The 15081-nt window shown below is 41.2% G+C and overlaps 1 protein-coding gene across 4 annotated transcripts in view; it reads right to left on the bottom strand.

Moving 5' to 3' along the window:
- Window positions 1-1006: 1006 nt before the first annotated feature.
- JAKMIP3 (Janus kinase and microtubule interacting protein 3) overlaps window positions 1007-15081 on the bottom strand; it is a 114673-nt gene continuing 100598 nt past the window's right edge. For all 4 annotated transcript variants that reach the window (XM_075216040.1, XM_075216041.1, XM_075216038.1 and 1 more), the window contains exon 24: window positions 1007-4008. The gene's annotated coding sequence lies outside the window, so the exon portion shown is untranslated. The remainder of the gene's footprint in view (window positions 4009-15081) is intronic.

Genomic DNA, 15081 nt, shown 5'->3' with positions numbered 1-15081 from the left:
CCTGTTTTCAAGGAAAGGAAAATAAATAGTGTAACGCAAGGTTCCTAAAAGATGAAAGGAAATACAAGATGGAAAGTGTGGGTGTATGACTGTGGTTTGATCAGTGATTAATCCACCTATGCTACTGTCTGGAGATCCAGAAAACATGCACTGTTGCTGATGCCTGAGGACAAGTTTAAGAACCATTGGTCTATGCAAATGGAGGGGACACTTCTTAAAAATAAATATATACACTTACTTGATAAAATGATTTACTAATAATCAATAATTAATTTGCTACTTTATTTGGCATAAAAATTTTCATAATCTATTGGTGAATGCTAGTAACAGAGCGGGTTTTTGCATACCCCTCCAGGGGCAAACACAGGATTTGTAGAGGGGGGTTTCCACACCACACCGCCAGTAGGCGTGACAGCATGCATGGGGGCGTGGCTATACTGTTAGACAGTGCTTGGCTGTTCTCCAACTCTTCTTATCCCCATAATATACATGGGCAATGCTCCGTGGACTACTGTTAGGTGCACGCAGCTCTCCCTTTTCAAGCAGAGTCGTGTGAAGCGGGGGCAGGGTCCAGCCACCTCAATTATACAGTGCCACAGGCTTGGAGGGTGTTTTCCAGACACCAGGAAGCCCCCCCCCCCCTCGGTTTGCCTATGCCCTCCCTACCTTATTTAGTTCTAGCAGGCTACAGGGCACTGTGACTAGAGATGCCCAAGCTGGCTGCGGTTCAGTTATCTCACTTTGGCGGATCGGCTGTAGTTATAAAATGCGTCGCAATTCCTTGAACTTTAGAACTAGTGAAAAAAAAATGCAAAATGCTTTTATATTAATTGAAAATATTATTTTGATTTATGTTTTAAAAACATAACAAAAACTTTTCATGCAAACAGTGAAAGAGAACCTTGAGCAAGAGCTGCAACCACAAGTCGCAATCCATAGCCGATTGTACCGCGAACATGTATAGGATCGCCAAACCGGTGAAGTTCAACCGGATTTCGAACTGGCCAACTCCAAATTTGTCCTTTGCTACATATAGAAACAAGACCACATTACACCATGAAACAAAAATGATTTACTATCAAAAAAGTGTCCACAACAAATGTATAAAATAACTATGAATTGCTCCAAGGGCAGTTTTAAGTACAGAAATTGTACTGCATGTGGCAAATTTTGTAGAATGTAAAAGAATTGATAAAACATGTATCTACACAACATCTCAAAATGCCGCTTACCCAAATATGGCAGAGAAAACATTTACAGTCAGGGGTGTGCCTATAATGGGGTCAACTTCAGGCAGAAAGTATCGGTGGACCAAAAATTAAGTAGCAAGGGAATTGTTAGGCATACCCCTATTTACCCTGCTTTATACAAGCCCCGTAGTTCCAGAAATAAACACAGAAGGAATGCAAACTAAATATAAGGTTGTATGTACAACAAACTAAGCAGCAATCTCATTGGGAAACATCTATGTGAATGAACAAGAAAGCATTCACCAAGCAATTGTTCTATATACATTACGCAATAATCGACAGCTTTATGAAGATATTATGGGGTTAATGCATGTGAATGAATATACCGATGTATATATTGCAAGCATACTGGCCAGATACCGTAAGTGACATTTATAGTCTGCATCAGTTCTCTGTACTTTCATTTCTAATTTCAGACGTGTGTATATACGTGGGCAACCATGCATATTAGGATCAAATCCATAGCAGCATTTCAGTCTTTATATAATGAAACATTCCGTTCAAGGCATCTGATAAATCCTGTTAGTGTATTAAAATCTGGTGAGGTTCTACATAGAGGTTGCTGGGATTGCAGATTGAAGAGTTGCACATTTGGATATGAAACATGTGGCTTAAATATTTTTTTACAGGGTAACAGTTAAAGTAGTTGGATATCCCCTGTGCTTTACAAAACCGCATTGTTATAGTAACATTCATCTCCAAATTTCAATAAACATGTATGTCTGTAGGGTTTACTGTTAACACTGATACCTTATAATACAATGGGTGGAAAGTGAATGGAGCACAGAAGGTGAATGTAGAGATGTTCCATTCATACTCACTATGTTGTATACCATTGTTTGTTGGAACAACATAACCGTTTCTCCCTTGAAGTAGTGACCTGTGCTTTAAAGGAAGATCATCTATTAGCTTTTTACATTTCTTAAACAATTGATATGTTCACGCGCATGTGTCCACGTAATGAATTAATATGCTGTGTGCCACAGCAATGATTGATACAACGACAATAATATATTTAAGAGCACAGAGTGAGCCGGCGCAGATGAGACGACCCTAGGCAAATGCCTACTGTGCCTAGAAATCTAGCTCTGGTCGTGGTAATGTGGAAAGCATAACAATAAGTCTGTACCTGTATGAAAATGAACTAGAGACGTAGCCATTTGCCCATCCTAGCTGGAGCCTTCAGTTCCCAGGAAAAAATTTACAATGAACTAGTCTCACAGAGCAATATAGCACAATGTAAGTCACAGGCAGAGCACAGTGTACGTTGGTGCAAGCTATCAGAGAAGAGCTTTTATTATCAATAAACAGCATCTTTCAGCTGAAGGGCCCCCAGGAGTTGTAAAACCAGCATCTGGATAAAACCACAAATTACAGCAGAGTGAGAACATCCCAATAAACGGCTGTCAAATACCATTTAAGAAACTCAGAATTCTATGCCAGATGTTTTACCGTGAACTTCTTTTGCTTTTGATGGTGCACACGTTAAGCAGAGTGGACAGCCTTTGATCACGGATATCACCAGTACATTGTAAAAAGTAGTAAATATACTCAGGTTAGTTATGACATTTCAGGGATTTCACCCCATAGCACCATTGACAAGAGAATTCTTGCACTACATTAGATTTTGCAATATAAGATATTCCTTCCTGATCGGCTTGAAAGCAATGTAAGAGTTTACGTAGCTAACATCGACTATGATAAGGTTACACACATAAGCTAATATGTAGTGACTTCATGGATTTCAAGCTGGAATGTAGGATTCAATAACACATGATTTTTTTTGGATACTGTTGAACTTGAACCATACAAAATGAACTAGTTGGAGCTTTATTTAGATTATTCTGTTTATATCCTGTCTTGAGCTCTGTAAAATATTGTCTTCTGCCTATCATGCCATATTAATCAATTTAACAGGCCATCTGAAACTCAGAAATTAGCAAAAACGTTCTCTCCGGAAATAATTCCTTAAATGCACGCTGTTCTTACTCACTATTCTTTAATTGTACCAATGCATTCATTCAGTCGTGGTTACCGCCAGGTACTGATTAGATTAGGGCTCATTATTCAACTACCACCCCCCAAGATTTCTCTGTATGGCTACATGTATATTAGGGATTTCTAGTTCTGCAATAATGATTGATAGATTCATTGTTTGAGAAAAATCGTCGATCCGTAGCCAATGGGACCAGCTACACATGACTGTTACACTGTGGAGCTTATCCCACATGGAAGTATTGGTTACAGATCATGCAATCGGTCTAATAAGGTTAATTGTGCATAAGCATATAATGAAAAACACTAATACAGCCCTAGAATTAGTAAACTCTCCTTCTTGACATGTGACCTATATTTCATATATTTGAGATCCAACAACATCTTGAAAGCCTAACTTCGGTGTTACATTTGCACTTCTATAAAAGAACTATAAATAGGTCACATATTTTCTCCTATATAAAATTTAGATCCATAGAATTGTTTTAAAGCCAATGATGTACTTCCTAATAGAAATCAAATTGCACTACGTTGTGACTTATTTGTTGTCTAGTGTAGTGCACTTTCACTGGATTGAGATCTTAAATATTTTATCAAACACTCATACAATAATTTTTAAACGGTAAAAAGAATAATACAGTCGGCGTTAACAGGAAATAATTCACTGCAAATGAAATAAGTGAATTTCTGGTGGCGGCGTTGGATCCACAGGATGGAATCGTTTGATTGCGGTCCAGCGTATCAGAGGCGCCTGGTGACCACTCTGTAAAACACAATTCACAGAACAGTTAAACTTGGCAAATAATCAGAAACTTTACAATGTAAACAGCGCTGTACGTTCCATCACTATAAGCGGATCAAACGCTATTGTATAATTTTCAATAATTGCATAATATAAACATACCTACAGGGCTGTAGGAATTATGTGACACAGGAAAGACTGGAGGGTAGCTTGTAAAAAAGATGTAAAGTTAAAATGCTTTTAGCACGAACATCAGTAGATGACTAATCAGTATCTGAAGACCGGACATGGAAATAAACCATTAAAGTATTTGCTTATGAATTTGTCAGCTTAGTAAAAAGCTATTTTATTGCTGAATGTAAGTTTATGTTTATAACATACACTGCACAGTGTAGCTGGAAAACAAGAACATTAAAAGCCATATTTATGAAAGAAAGTTCACTTTCATGTGAAATCTGATGGAAAAACCCTTTTTTTTTTTTACAGCCAGATCATGGGACACAAAAAGATCTGTTTTGAATCTGACAGTAGATTCTCAGATGTTGCGGAAAAGGGGATTTCAATTTTTTGTCCTTTATAATTGTTATTTTTTTCAACATGACTTTGGCAACTTCTTAAGTTGAAAAAATCTTTACTATATATAAATTTTCTGCCAAATATGACATCAAATTTAACAAAACAACATCCGATAAACTTTCATTTCTACGATCATGACATGAAAACTGGTTGTCAGTCAGTACATCTGAATTAGCCTGGTAGCAAAATAAACTGGAACTGGAAAAGTCTGCAGAGTTGATCGTCCACAAGTATTTTACTGGTTGTTAATACAAAGCATCAATCTTGAGACAAAAAAAGAAAATCCTGAAAAGACGGACAACTAGATTCTAAGCATTTTCCATCCTAAGATTCCTATGAACCGTCGCTGTTGTTGGTCAAGACAAATATTTCTCTAGTGCTTGTTCAGCTCTCATCACACATCCTCACATCACAGGACAGAGCGAGTTACTACTGACACACTCTAAGGAGGTGTTGAGTGCCTACAGGAAGGATAATGTCACTTTATATGGCTTCCTAATGTGTCATTCAATACCCTCAAAAAAAAAAAGATTTCTTTTTCTCCAGTAAGGAAAAAATGTTCTGAAATGAATTCAGTTCTGACAAATGCTGAAACTTTGCTGAGATTCCAAAAATTGATGCTTGTGAATAGACCTGTACAAAAACCCTTTGTGACAAGTGCGTCTATTTCCACGAGCGTAAACGCCCTGCACACTATAACGGAGCTCTATATGAGCCGGGAGCATTGAGAACTCACTTCAAGAGCTCTCTTAAAGTGAGGACAACGTATAAGGTTTTGTCTAAGGGTTTAAATTGCTGAATAACACTCTCTCATGTACCTGGCCTTTTGCAAAACGATAAGAACACCTCCTTTCTTTATGCCGAAAAACCCTTAGCAGCTATCTGTCCACTAACTAAGCCTCGGGCTGTTTATCCTTCTGCAGGTAGGGCCTGGATACACGAGTGCTGTTTCTCAGACATTTTCATTTGCATTTTATGAAGCACAGGAAACATATAAAATGAATGGGTCTATATAGTTAAGGAGCCCATATACAATACAGAGAACTCATTCACATCAGTCCATGCCCCATTGGAGCTTACAATCTAACTTTCCCAACACACACACAGACAGACAGAGAGAGAGAGAGAGACTATGGTCCATTTGTTAGCAGATAATTAACCTACTAGTATGTTTTTGGAGTGTGGGAGGAAACTGGAGTACCCGGAGGAAACCCACGCAAACACGGGGAGAACATACAACCTCCTCCCAGATAAGACCATGGTTGGGAATTGAACTCATGACCCCAGCGCTGTGAGGCAGAAGTGCTAACCACTGAGCCACCATGCTGCCCATTTGGCTGTCAAACAGCAGTTGTTGAATGGGACAGAGAGTATGCAGGCGGATGATGACCACATCTGTGTAAGCCATCATTGTCCGACCATTGATAATTGGGCCTTGCTGGATCTATCTGTTAGGCCTGAGCGACGAACGGTTGGATTTTTAGATTTGGCGATGCTCGTGTATGGTGAATCTGTTGTGTGATACACACTTGGCGAACCATGATGGTCGACTAGGGTGACAAGATTTAGGAGGAGTCTAAAACACTGAATGAGTGACATAATGTCACCCCACAGCGCCCCACACTAAACGCCAGCCCCTGACATGGAGGCGAAACAACAACTAGAAACTTCTTACCGGTGAATCTTCTGGCTGCTGCTCATCCATTTTAGTGATATGTTGGGAGTATAGCGCTGGGCTATGATGTCATAGCCCAGCGCCACATTCCCAGTCTGAAGAGCAGAAGATACTGCCCCCACCCACTCTACACAATGTAAGAATAAGGGGGGGCATGGCAGTGTCTGCAGGGGTGTGGGCCTGAGGGGAGTTGCCGAAGAGTGGGTTGGGCATCCAAGAAGGGTAGTGAGTATTTAGGGCGCTCGAGGTGCTTCTGCCGGCAATTATGTATTATTTTGCTTTGCATTTTCCCACTAGCAGCCTGTACAATATTTTATGCCTTTCTTTAGTGCTGTTTTAATTAATATGAATCTGAGAAAAAAAATACAAAGGTGCAAAATAGCATGAAAATGGTTGTTAATGTCAGTCAATAAGTTAATGGAAATATCTGCAGAAATATTTGTAAGCTAGAGCTCATATATTACAAGTAGAGCCATGTAAAAATGAATGAATGTTTCAGAACTATTTACATTTATAATTACATCTGCCCTACTTGATCAAAGTTTAGCTTTATCACATTCTGTTGACATGATCGGACCATATTCCCTGCTACACAAAAGAGGCTAAGAATGGAAAAACTGCCACTAAACAGCATTTATTGCAGCAGCTAGATGGACATTTGTATCTGTGGAAGCTGAGGGGCTGACAGCTGGCAGATGGTATGTCCCAGCCTCAGCCTATGAACTCTGCAGCAGCTGTGTGGGATCTTCACTGATCCTTTCTCATGCTAATGAGGACATTTAACTCATTGACTTTTATGCACCCAAACTGGATATAAAAATACTACATATATAATCCAATTCATGGACACGCATCAAGCTGGAATTAAAGAATATTAAACCAAGAGACATTATAATCTCCTTTGAAATGTTATACACTTAGTTTACATACATTGATTATTTTTTTTACTGCTTTCTCTTGTTTACATGCTTAATTTTGCAGTTTCCTGTATTGATTTAGGCCGTTGCGTAAATGCATTATAGTTCTAAATGTATTATAACAGTACTTATAGAACAACTAAAATGTTTTGATAAGAATATGTTACAAAATATCAAAAAAATGAATATATTGTCACTTGGAACTGTCTTTATTTTAGTGTACAAAGCATAGTACTAAAAGTGATCACCACAGCAAGGGTTACAAGTAGACGATTGGCCAGAAAACTATCTGATGGTTCTATGTCACTCTTGACTAATCTCATATTCTTACGATTTTATTTGGGTCATTCAGCTATAATGACTTAAAATGCACTTGTTGATCCTTAAATGACCAAGTGAAGTGGGGAGTAGACGGTAATATTTCGTTTACTCAATAATACCAACAAAAAGATGTAAAAACAACATCAATACAGTTATGAAAAACATATATAAAGTCATACAAAGCACAGAAAGTTTATATTCCAGGAATATATTTACTAATGTCCAGGTACCAGAGTACTAGTGAGTATACAGGGAGCCCATCCCATAGTAGGAAGAAAGAGAATTGTTTCATTCACTGAGCAGTTAGATAAATTAGCAATGACTGATCTATCTGTGCAGATGCTGGGTGTGTGTTTACCCCACAGGCACCATCAATGGCCTTTGTTGTAGTTTATGCATGGCAGCAGTGTAATAATGTGCAAATTGTCCTCCATGGGACGTAATTCTGTAATTAGGGAGCTGGGCCAGAGGGACTAGTGACAACTGATAAAAATGTAAGTCAAGTATACTAGGAAACAAAAGGTGTTTTTTTTATTGTAATGTGGAGCACCATATCTAAAATATAAATCACTTTATAAATGTCATCTCTCCTCCCGCTCCCTCCGATGTTCCTCTTATAATTTACACACACACACATATATATATATATAGAGAGAGAGAGAGAGAGAGAGATACACACAGCAACTCCACTAGTAAATTATCTTTCGCTGATTTATATATGCACACATACTGTATATGTGTGTATATATACATATCTATATCTACTATATATAGATAGATAGATAGATAGACAGATAGATACACACATACATACATATATATATATATATAGAGATAGATAGATAGATAGATAGAGATAGATAGATAGATAGATAGATAGATAGATAGATAGATAGATAGATAGATAGATAGATAGATAGATAGATAAATAGATAGAGGGATAGATATATACACACATACATATTTCTATATATACATATACATATATATATATATTAGGGATGTGCACCGGCGACTTTTGAGGTCTCGTGTTTTGTGTTTTGGATCCGGATTTTCGTTATTTTTGAGGTTCGGATTTGTCTCGCAAAACACTTGACGAAAGGTCTCGGTTCGGATTTAAGGTATTGGATTCGGATTTTTTTTGAAAAAAACATAAAAAGTTTAAAAATCAAGTTTTTGGGCTTATTTTCACTCCTAGGCTATTATTAACCTCAATAACATTCAATAACAAGCATTTCCACTAATTTACAGTGTATTCTGAACACCTCACAATATAGTTATTAGTCCAAAACGTTGCAAAAAGGTATCTTTCTGGACTGCGTAGAGGAGTGGGTCACCACAATATATATTAAAAACCCTGAACTTTTATGATTCGCACCAATAATTGTACCTGGACTGCGTAGAGGAGTGGGTCACCACAATATCTTAAAAACCCTGAACTTTTATGATTCGCACCAATAATTGAACCTGGACTGCGTAGAGGAGTGGGTCACCACAATATCTTAAAAACCCTGAACTTTTATGATTCGCACCAATAATTGTACCTGGACTGCGTAGAGGAGTGGGTCACCACAATATCTTAAAAACCCTGAACTTTTATGATTCGCACCAATAATTGTACCTGGACTGCGTAGAGGAGTGGGTCACCACAATATATATTAAAAACCCTGAACTTTTATGATTCGCACCAATAATTGTACCTGGACTGCGTAGAGGAGTGGGTCACCACAATATCTTAAAAACCCTGAACTTTTATGATTCGCACCAATAATTGTACCTGGACTGCGTAGAGGAGTGGGCACTGGGCACCACAATAAAATATATAAAAAACCTTCAACAGATCTGCATTACACTACACATACGGCTGCTCCTCCATCCTCTCCATCATATACATGTTGGAGTTTTAGCGTGTGACAACCTCTTGTTTTTGATAATGTCAGTGCATTTTGAATATTTTTCAATTTGCCCCACACCACTGAATGTACTTTATCTATGGTACGCATCTATCTATCTTGACTGCGTAGTGTGGTGGCCCCGGTACACAATTTGGTACCGAGGCCACAATATAATTAAAAAACCCTCCACGTGTCAGAATTCCACCAAACAAGTATCTGGACTGCGTAGTGGGGTGGCCCCGGTACCCAATTTGATACCGGGGCCACAATAAAATAAATACACCCTCCACGTGTCAGAATTCCACCAAACAAGTATCTGGACTGCGTAGTGGGGTGGCCCCGGTACCCAATTTGATACCGGGGCCACAATAAAATAAATACACCCTCCACGTGTCAGAATTCCACCAAACAAGTATCTGGACTGCGTAGTGGGGTGGCCCCGGTACCCAATTTGATACCGGGGCCACAATACCTCCTCCAAACATGCTACAGACAATTCGTCATTGAGATCCCATCAAGTATGTTAAAGACAGACAGGGTCCAAGTGTTATTAGTTGACTTTGTAAAGAAAAAAACTGTCCCTGTTGCACATAGTCGTGCAATGAAGACTGACTTTTTCATTTAAAGGCACGATCTTTCAAGTGTAGTGTTTGTAAGTCTAAGTCATATTATACTTTTGGTAAAATTGGTTTTTTTTGTTCCTCTTTATGGTAATTAATTAGTAATAGAATTAAAGTAGGAAATAGAATTAAATAGAATTAAAGTAGGAAATAGAGTGGTATAGAGTTGTAGTGTGGTATAGATAGAGTGGTCAACACAATATAATAATAAAACCCTCAACTGGTCTGAATTCCACCAAACAAGTATCTTGACTGCGTAGTGTGGTGGCCCCGGTACACAATTTGGTACCGAGGCCACAATATAATTTAAAAACCCTCCACGTGTCGGAATTCCACCAAACAAGTATCTGGACTGCATAGTGGGGTGGCCCCGGTACCCAATTTGATACCGGGGCCACAATACCTCCTCAAAACATGCTCCAGACAATTCGTCATTGACAGACCCCAGACAGACAGGGTCGTAGTGTTATTGTTTGACTTTGTAAACCCAAAAAAATGTCCCTCTTGCACTTGCACATAGTCGTGCAATGAAGACTGACTTTTTCATTTAAAGGCACGATCTTTAAAGTGTCAGAAAGAGAGAGAAGACACAGGAGAGGAGAGTTGTAGCTGGGGACCTGGGGTGGAAGCTCCCAGGCTCCCCCAGCATTGCCTGGAAGTCTGAGCGTGGTGACTGAGCCAGGGCAAGGAATGTGTGTCCTGGATGAGGGGGAGAACTCCATGCCACTATAGTGAACCCAAGAAAGAGGGGGACACTGCACATGGAAGAGGCCCTGGAGTGAGGGCTGCTACAAGAGGCATGGTAGCTGTAGTGTCAGATCCTGAGGCTGAGAGTACACAGAGTGACGTGTCAGAGCACAGGAGACATTATCCCCGCAGAGGAGGGATGAGCTGCAGTTGAGAGGTCTGTTGTTGAAATAGGACATGCACACTTTAACAAACCAATCATTTCAGCGACAGGGCCTACCAAACAACTTTGACTGAAATGATTGGTTTGTTTGGGCCCCCACACCAAAAAAGCTATTCATCTCTCCCTGTACAGACTAAACAGGCTCTACTGAGGCAAGATGTCGTCCTCATCCTCAACCTCTGATTCCTCTCCCCCTACAGTGTGTACTTCCTCCTCATCACACATTATCAATTCGTCCCCGCTGGACTCCACAACCACAGGTCCCTCTGTAGTATCTGGAGGGCAGTGCTGTACTTCATTGAGGAATTGATTATTCATTTTTATAAACATCATTTTTTCAACGTTGTGAGGAAGCAACCTCCTTCGCCGCTCACTGACCAGGTTCCCCGCTGCACTAAAAACTCTTTCCGAGTACACACTGGAGGGGGGACAACTCAGGTAAAATAGAGCCAGTTTGTACAGGGGCTTCCAAACTGCCTTTTTTTCCTGCCAGTAACAATATGGACTGTCTGACATGTCTACTTGGATGGTGTCAGCAAAGTAATCATCCACAATTTTTTCTATTGTCACAGCATCCAATGCAGCGAGAGTAGACATGTCTGCAATGGTTGGCAGGTCCTTCAGTCCGGACCAGATGTTATCAGCATCCCCGCCAGTGCCTCTTTTGGGAAAACTGAGCTTTTTCCTCGCAGCCATAGATGTGGAAGAAAATGAGGGTGGAGCTGTTGGCATGTCACGGTCCTCTTCAGAGGACAATCTCCTGACCAGCAGGTCTTTGCACCGCTGTAGATTTGTGTCCGCCGGAAACAGAGACACAACATACGCTTTAAACCGAGGACCGAGCACGGTGGCCAGAATGTATTCCTCTGACTTCAAAAGAGTGACCACCCTCGGATCCTGGCAAAGCGTACGAAGGGCTACATCCACAAGAGCTACATGCTTGCTGTAATCGCAATGGCTTACCAGCTCCTCCCTCACTTTCTCCAGCTGCTTCTGCAACAGCCTGATCAGGGGAATGACCTGACTCAAGCTGGCAGTGTCGGAACTGACTTCTCGTGTGGCAAGTTCAAATGGCTGCAGAACCTTGCACAACACGGAAATCAGTCTCCACTGCGCTTGACTCAGGCGCATCCCCACTCCTTTGCCTATGTCGTAGGTGGCTGTGTAGGCCTGAATGGCCTTTTGCTGCTCCTCCATCCTCTGCAGCATATAGAGGGTGGAGTTCCAGCGCGTCACAACCTCTTGTTTGAGGTGATGGCAGGGCAGGTTCAAGCTTTTTTGATGTGCCTCTAGTCTGCGGTAGGCACTGGCTGAATGCCGAAAGTGTCCAGCAATTTTGCGGGCCACCGCAAGCATCTCCTGCACACCCCTGTCACTCTTGAGGTAATGCTGCACCACCAAATTAATGGTGTGGGCAAAACATGGGACGTGCTGGAAATTGCCCATATTTAATGCCCGCACAATGTTACTGGCATTGTCTGACACCACAAATCCCCATGAGAGTCTAAGTGGGGTAAGCCACTGGGAGATAATTTCCCTCATTTTCTCTAATATGTTGTCAGCGTTGTGCCTCTTATTAAAGCCTGTAATGCACAATGTTGCCTGCCTTTGCATGAGCAGCCATTTTGTAGATGCTGCTACTGATGCAGCTGTTGCTGTTGCTGCGGAAGGGGATGCATCTACCCAGTGGGCTGTCACAGTCATATAGTCCTTCGTTTGCCCAGAACCACTTGTCCACATGTCCGTGGTTAAGTGGACAGTGGGTACAACCGCATTTTTAAGAGCACTGAGGACACTTGATCGTACTTCTCTGTACATTTTTGGTATCGCCTGCCTAGTGAAGTGGAATCTCGAGGGGATTTGGTACCGGGGACACAATACCTCCATCAACCCTCTAAATCCCACTCCACTGATGGCGGACACCGGGCGCACGTCTAACACCAACATTGCAGTTACAGCCGCAGTTATACGCTTTGCAATAGGGTGACTACTATCGTATTTGGTGGTCATGGCAAACGACTGTTGGACGGTCAATTGTTTGGTGAAAGACTTAGCGGTCTTACGACTTCCCCTCTGGGAAGATGACCGACTAACAGCAGCAACAGCAGCAGTGGCAGTAGTAGGCGTACCGCTGCAGGATTCCTCGGATGAATCCCGTATTGAGGAGGACTCAGTCTGGCTGGTGACTTGGGCTGCAGGACTGAATCTGATGGAGATTGTGGAGGAAGTTGACGAGGAGGGTGTTGCTGGTGTGTATCCAACTGGACCACGGGATTTAGGTGTCCCTGTACCGATGAGGGTCCTAGCCCCAGTTCCTGAACTAACCACTGAACTATGAAGGTTATTCAGGTGACGTATAAGGGAGGATGTTCCTAGGTGGGCAAGATCCTTACCCCTGCTTATTTGAGCTTTACATAAGCTACATATTGCCATACATTGGTTGTCTGGATTTGGATAAAAATAACTCCAGACCGAAGAGGTGCATTTTTTGGTCTTCTGACCAGGCATGACGATGGGCTTTTTCATCCCATGGACATCAGCTGTTTCCCCCCCTGGTGCCTCATTTACAATAACCACATCACCATCCTCATCATCAAGTTCCTCCACAGCGCCAGCTACATCATCAATAGCCTCCTCCCGAGCCACCTCTTCCCGTACAGTGATGGGAAGGTCAGGCTTGACAACCACCAACACCCTTGGACTCGCCTTGGGGATTTGTGATAATTTCTCTTTAGAAGGCAGAGTTGTTTGCTGTTTTGTTGCTGACAGCATAACTCTCTTCAATTTTTTGTAGGGGGGGGGAGGAGGAGGAGGGCTAAGATCCGTGGGTGAAGCTGAACCACTAGTCATGAACACGGGCCAGGGCCTAAGCCGTTCCTTGCCACTCCGTGTCGTAAATGGCATATTGGCAACTTTACGTTTCTCCTCAGATGATTTTAAGTTTCTCTTTTTGCTACTTTTTCTTAACTTGGGCTTTTTGGATTTTACATGCCCGGTACAACGAGATTGGGCATCGGGCTTGGAAGACGACGTTGATGGCATTTCATCGTCTATGTCATGACTAGTGGCAGCAGCTTCAGCATTAGGAGGAAGTGGGTCTTGATCTTTCCCTACTTTATCCTCCAAATTTTTGGTCTCCATTATATGTAGCACAAGATACTGCAGAATGTGTGAACTTGGTAATATTGCAGTACCAATGGACTTATACTGCTGGATTGGTTTTGCAAATTTGGTTATAATTATTATATATATTTTTTTTTTTTTTTTTTTTATTTTTTTTTACTTTTTTTTTATTTTTAAAAAACTTGGGAATAGTGGGGAAATAACTATGCCCTTAGAAGCACAGAGCACAGGACACAGCACCACTGGACTGAACAGGACACGGCACAGGACCCAGCAGCACTACGGAACTCAGCAGGACAGAGCACAGGACACAGCACCACTGGACTGATACTGCAGAATGTGTGAACTTGGTAATATTGCAGTACCAATGGACTTATAATGCTGGATTGGTTTTGCAAATTTGGTTATAATTATTATATATTTTTTTTTTTTTAAATTTTTTATTATTTTTTACTTTTTTTTTATTTTTTAAAAACTTGGGAATAATGGGGAAATAACTATGCCCTTAGAAGCACAGAGCACAGGACACAGCACCACTGGACTGAACAGGACACGGCACAGGACCCAGCAGCACTACGGAACTCAGCAGGACAGAGCACAGGACACAGCACCACTGGACTGATACTGCAGAATGTGTAAACTTTGTAATATTGCAGTACCACTGGACTTTTACTGCTGAATGTGTGAACTTGGTAATATTGCAGTACCAATGGGCTTATACTGCAGGATTGGTTGTGAAAATTTTGTGGTAATTAAAAAATATTAAAGTAGTTTTTGGTATTTTTTAAAAAAACTTTTTTTTATTTTTTTAAACACAGGGGAATATTGGGGAAATAACTATGCCCTTAGAAGCACAGAGCACAGGACACAGCACCACTGGACTGAACAGGACACAGCACAGGACCCAGCAGCACCACTGACCTCAGAAGGACAGAGCACAGCACACAGCACCACTGGACTGATACTGCAGAACACAGCACAGCACAGCACAGCACAGCACAGCACAGCACAGCACAGCACTAAACAGCACAGCACAGCACAGCACTAAACAGCACAG

The sequence above is a fragment of the Mixophyes fleayi genome, chromosome 6 (assembly GCF_038048845.1).
Source record: "Mixophyes fleayi isolate aMixFle1 chromosome 6, aMixFle1.hap1, whole genome shotgun sequence".
In the NCBI taxonomy this organism is placed as follows: domain Eukaryota; kingdom Metazoa; phylum Chordata; class Amphibia; order Anura; family Limnodynastidae; genus Mixophyes; species Mixophyes fleayi.
This window is presented reverse-complemented; position numbering and strand designations above follow the sequence as displayed.